Below are 6,685 nucleotides of genomic sequence, written 5' to 3'. Positions count from 1 at the left end.
ATAACATTTGGACCCCTCCTTCTTCAAGGCATCGAAAAGGAGGTATGCATGCACTAGGCAAAAGACAAGAGCCCTTCTCCTAGCCACCTCTAAAACATTGACATCCAACCGGTATGAGAAAATGTTGATAAGAGCCAACATATCCACACCATGGGGAGCAAGGAGGAAGTTTACTTGACTTGTTGACAAGCCCAACATTGAACGAAACTTCCCTTTGTAACACAACCGAGTCGGAGGAAGCACCATCGTACAACCCGGCCATCCACCAATGGCGCCTACTTCTTCGGCAAGGGGACAAATTTCACCTTTCGGGAAAACGAAAACATGATGTTTCAAATCCCAAAACCGAGAGCATGCTTCAAGGAACGAGGATTGCACCTTGACTTGACGAAGCACCAACAATTGACCAACTCCCATTACAACGAGTTGATACTTCTCGGGAGGCTACAAATCCCAACACCAATGTCGTAACCTATTTTCAAAGGCATCCATGAATAATTTTGTGGAAGAAGAGAAAGGTTTTTGTGGAGATGTTTTTCGTGTTTCGGATGATGAAACAATGAAGCACAAACGTCCCTATTTATACAAAACAATCAGCGCTTTTTTCCGAAAAAAGGGGAAGCTCACTTCCATCGCCCATGGCCTCGCGCCTCTTTGGGCTGGTCCTCAGAGTCCGCACCTTGATTTGTCCCTATCAAGTTGTGTTTCTTCCTGACACCTAAATCCTCCCGCCATAGGACTCGCGCCTCTTCGGGCATATCCAGGAATTTTTGTTTTTTCTCACACTCACATTTCCTTGTTTTCGAGTATTACGAAATCCGACACGGTTTCCACGACACAGCTTTAAGCATACGAGTTTTTTCTCTTCTTGTTTTAGGGGGGAAGGGCTAGTCACCTCGATCTGGGAGGGATCTTTTCCCTGTCAATCGAAAATCCCAAAAAAAATTTGCTTTTTCACATTTTCCACAAAATTCGAAAGTTGATAACATGACGTCAATTTTCCTCCAAAATTCAAGATCTCACAAATTCGAGCCTTGATCTCACAAAAATCAAATCAAATACACTCGCAAAAATCTCTTTTAAAATTCATCCGCGATGGTTTGAGTTTTAGTTTTTCGAGTTGCAAATCAATTTTCAGCAAAATTCGATGCAATTTAATTCAAACACGAGTTAATTGCTCAAATTTCAAATCAATTTCTTTTGAAACATCCAAACGTGACGACTGTCGCGGAATTTTCAAAATTTTAATTTTTAAATTTTAAACTACGAGTCATCGTGGTTATTGTTGTTTTCATCAAATGCTTTGGCGTGTTTATGTTTATGCGTACGTGCTACCTATTGCCTGTTTTCTACACTAACAATGCTGGAACAAATGCAAAGCAAAAGGGGAACTAGCAGCTGACCGTGCTTCTCCGAAACACAACACAAAAAGCCAAACCAAATAAACTACAATCCAAAAACACATTTATACAAACCGCCTCACGCAAAATACATCGACACTCGTTTGATACAAATGACTGACCATACAAACAGGATCCGGTATAAGTATTTATCATACAGACACTGGCCTAAAACAACGAACTGGGGGTTATCTGCCACCTACCGAACTAAGCACTCCCTATCCTTCCGATCGGAAAAGAAAAGGAGCAACACGGAAAACAAAGGAGTAACAGCGGAAGCACGGTGGTTACCATAACGGTAACACCTCATTCCTACTCCGTGACAAAAAGGGAAACAATGTCTGGCAGATTTCGGACGACGTGACAATTAGGAATTGTGACTCAGTGCATCACCCCGATGTTGAACCCCAATCATCGGAATTCAACAACGATCGAAGACGGTAACGTAGAACAATGCACCCGTCTTGACCCCCAATCATCAGATGTCCGAACCTCTACAGACAACAGCCAATGATCGATACTCGATCAAAGACTGGACAAAGGCCACCAGGGAGAAACATAACTCAACAAGGACAAGGCAACAGCTGTCTCTCCTCCTCCAGGATCATCCTCTTCCTCTAAAGCCTCAGCAACGGACCTAGTGGGCCCAGAACACTCCCCTGCAATCAGGACAAAACAAAAACGTCAGCCGAACTTTCGGCATTACGACGGCACAAAATGGACAAATCCAAAAAAAACCCACCACCTAAAAATGCAAATCAAAAATAAGGGCATACCCGCCCAAACCCATCCAACAAAAACACTTCACAAAAAATCGCACAAAAAAACGACTCGCCCTTCTTTTCAAGCAAAAGACGAGTCAAAACAACAACAAAATTTTCAAAAAAATCACCCAACACCTCAAGGCCCACACAAGGCCCGCAAAACGGCAACAAAAATTCCCGACACAATTGGGTATTTTTCACAGCTCAAAAGGGCAATTTTACGCCAATTCGGGCATAAACAGGTCAAAAATTCAAAATACGACCACAACAAAACAACGTGATCCAATCACGTCTCAAAGTGACCTAAACTACCATTAAGGTCTATTTCAAGACAAACTGACTCAACTCAAAATTTTGCCCACAACACCCAACGAAGGTTCAATATGGCAAACATGGTCTTCCCCGACTATAATGCAACCTAGTGCGGCACACAACTCAAGCAAACAAACTTGGCATTGTGAAATAAGACGGTTTCCTCGTCTCATTCACGTTTTTCGAACCTAGGAGGCGGGAACAGGGACCAAAATGCAAACTAAAAGCACCCCTATACTCCTAAACAGGTTTCTAACCTAGTGCAATCATCAATATCACTCGAAAATGGGCTAAACAAAAACGCCCAAATCAATTTTCGAAAGGTTAGGGTTTCGCCCTAATTCAATTAATGAAAAGACAAACAAATTCAAATGGATTCAAGACGATTTACATACCTTGAGATGACATGATAACAACGGCACAAAGTCAAGCAAGAAACAAAACCCAAAAATGGCGACTTTTCTGATTGTCGCGGTTTTAGGGAAGAAGACGAAGTGAAATGAGAAGCTTAGGCTTCTCGCGTCTTTTTACAGAAAAAAGGGGAGTCCCATCCCTTCGCAGGAAGGCTCGCGCCTCAATGGGGTGTTGTTTTGGTAATTTTCTACCGAATTAGGTTACGCGAGGTCAATGTGGTCTTACTCGTTGTATGTTTGATATATATTTGTGTTTAGCGTAAAGTAAAGGAATTAAGTACGTAAATAAAGGTTGACACGTGAGATTTGATGACGCGGAAAACCCAATGTAGGAAACGACCGCGGGAAGGGACGACACCCTTCCAAGTATTGCACTAGCTTGCTAATAAGAGAATGTGTACAATGGAGACGGAATATAAATCTAGCTAGCACAGTGTATTATGCGTGTGAGATCTTGAATGCCCTTTCTTGTTCACCTCCTTGGCTATTTATAGGGTAGGAACCCTAGATATGTCCTACCTCGTTTATGGTAAGGAATATTATTCCTACCACAACTCTTTCCATAACGAGTCTTCCTCCTCCATTCTCCCTAATCTCTCTGAATTCTCCCTAAGATCTCCCTAAAGGCTTTCCAAAACGCGGACTTGCTTTATCATCAGGCCTTCCCATCGTTGCATTCTCCTTGGCCCAACTCCTTACACGGATGCCACTTGCCTTTGGGCTTCCCGTGATTTGTCCTACCTCCGCGGCCCAATTCTTTAAACAAAATTAATTGGGCTTATCCCTTATTAGGCTAAAGTGCGGATTTTAGCCCAAACAGGTGTTCCCTGCTTTATTCAGCGGAATTTTGGGCTTTGGCCCAATTTACCACACAAATTTCAAATTTTCAACGACGGAATTAAAAACCGTCATCTTTCAAATACACATATAAATAGTGAAATTCAAATTCGCTATTTTCACAACATTTCAACGACGGAATTAAAAACCATCATCTTTCAAATACAAAAACAAAGTAGTGAAATTCAAATTCGCTATTTTCACAAAATTTTCGAGGACGGAATTAAAAACCGTCATCTCTTTAATCAAAAATAAATAGCGAAATTCAAATTCGCTATTTTCACAAAATGTTCGACGACGGAATTAAAAACCGTCACTTTCAAATGAAAATCAATAGTGAAGTTCAAATTCACTATTCTCACAAAATTTTCGACGACATGTTCAAACCTCAAACAAACGGCATTAAAAACCGTCAAACAGGGCAGTGAAATTCACTACCCTTCACAAATCTCAAATCATGGGAAGACGAAATTAAAACCGTTATCCCCAAACACACATCAAATTGCTGAATGCACATCAGCTCTTCTTTACAAACTTCCATCAAATGACAATAAAAATCATTACCTCCCTTCGAGATTCAAAATCACCGCCAACCACGGGAGCTAGGCTCGCGAGCCTATCCCTCCCCGGTGTCACAAACATCCAATATAAACACCGAGATTCCCCAGTAGGATATCAGAGGCCTTTCTCACAGGGCCCGCTAACTCAAACAACTTTTCGAAATAGGCCCGTCCAACATAGCTATTTCCCACAGTCAATCATTCGACAGTTGACATGGCTGGCAAGTCTCAAAATTCAACACATTCAACATGGCTGGCGAACCTCAAAACGCATCACATTCAACGCGGCTGGCGAGCCCCTTCACATCCGCAACGCGGCTGGCGATCCCCTTCACATCCGCAACGCGGCTGGCGAGCCCCTTCATGTCCGCACGCGGCTGGCGAGCCCCTCCATATCCGCTATACGGCTGGCAAGCCTTTGCCCGCAAACAAGAAATAAATCAAGGACATATCCCGAAGATGCCTCAGGTATGACTCCTTCTTATGGCTGGCGAGCCTTTATACGTAGTCTAACGGACTTTAAATGACCTGCACGGACAGTTGACAGACTCTAAACAGTTCCCGACGATAGGTCCTTAACTCGTATCCCCGAGTCGCCTTGGCGTCGCCCTTCCCGACTGCAGGTCTTTGGCCAGAACTCTTTCGAGCCGCCTCCTCGTCGCTTCGGTCTCCAGGTTGTAATCTTCGATTGACCTTGGGCTATACTTTAACTTTCGCCCTGTCCAAGCCTCAGTCAAAGTGGAGGCTCTGTAGATACCCAGTATCTGTCGAGTCTCCAAAAAACACCCGATGATTATCGGACTACAATATGCTTAGGAATCGCAGCGTTTAATCGACAGTTTTGTACAACTATACGTCAGAAAACATAAAACAATTTCAAAGACAAAACATTTCAAAACTTTTCAAAAGTACCTGGAGTGTTTAATGTATGACGACGAGGTCACAATGACACTAACTAGAGTCAAAACCGACATAGGACCATAAACCGACTCAAAAATTCAAATCTCGACTCCAACATCGAGTCAAACCGAGTCAAACACAAAAAAAAAAAAAAACTTTTCAAGACTTCCATGTTAAGTATTTCCCGGAACGCTTCATGGTCAAGTACAAATCATGTCATCCAAAACATAGGATAGAACAAATCATGATTTCAATTGCGAGATAGTGAGAAGACACCTCGAAGACCCGCGAAATGGCTCGCGCCTCTTCGAGCAGCCCATGCGGCCACGTCGCTCAAAATGCACACAACCGCCCATTTCTCTATAAATACCCACCTTCACACACCATAACACCTTACGCGAGTGTCCGCCCCCTCATTTCTCCCTTAAAATTCTAGACTGGACTTCTCAAGGCACAAACCGACACGTGTTTTCGACCTACCGATCGAAAACACAAGCCTTACACATTGTTTGGTACCGTCATCGTGCATTAAATCACTTGACCGATCATCTCGACCAACCACACCATCACTAAACTTAAAACACTCTTTTTACATTGCTAAAACGGTTTTCAAACCGAATTTTCTGACCAAACAAGTTGATACACTTTCGTCGATTTCTCGTCTCAAGCCTAGCATGTAAGTATGAGGGTGTAAAAATCCTCTTCTTTCATGTTTTTCATTTGTTTCATGACTATAACATGCTAAAACATGCATAACATGGTTGATACCATCGTTTAGTACCAAAAATAAATACCTAAAATAACTAACAGAAGCTAGCAAAAGTAGGGTCGATCACCACAGGGAGGCGGTCACTATCTACTTGTTAATTCTAGTCTGTCTATAGTCATAATTTGGGGGTTTGAGTATGAATAAACTAAACTAATAAGAACAAGGATAAAGAGAAAATAGAGAGAGATGCCAGGATGTCGGGCTATCATGGTATTACACAAATCAGCTAAAGGTAGGTCAGTCGATCTAATGTGAGAAGGGTAAAGGAAAGGTCCTTCCGTTCCGCTATCCGCCCTAAAATACAACTAGCTTAGCTTCCGTCCTCACTAGTGTAGTCTATTGCTCATAATAGGTCTATTCATTCCAATCTTCCGATCTAGGTCTGAACTTAACCAAATTAACTAATTCAGTTGCATGCATTGAACTTAACAATTCTCACATTAAATCTCCTAAACCAATTATCGCATCATTGCTATACTACCATGACCACCCTAATCCTAGCATTCAATAAATTAGCTATGCATAATGAGAACGAGAGTGAAAGATAAAGTAGAAATAAACATAATAAAGAGATAAGCAAGAGAGAAAAAGGATAAAAGAGAAAGAGAGAGTTACAGTGAATTAGATTCGGAAAAGAGAGTAACAATAGTGTTCAACAGTAAAAAGGGAAAAATTACTCTCTAAACCTAATGACGTCTTTCCTATTTATAGGAAAGACAATTATTAACCT

The sequence above is a fragment of the Silene latifolia genome, chromosome X (genome assembly GCF_048544455.1).
Source record: "Silene latifolia isolate original U9 population chromosome X, ASM4854445v1, whole genome shotgun sequence".
NCBI classification, from domain to species: Eukaryota; Viridiplantae; Streptophyta; class Magnoliopsida; order Caryophyllales; family Caryophyllaceae; genus Silene; species Silene latifolia.
The sequence above is the reverse complement of the archived record's forward strand: the minus strand, read 5'-3'. Positions refer to the sequence as shown.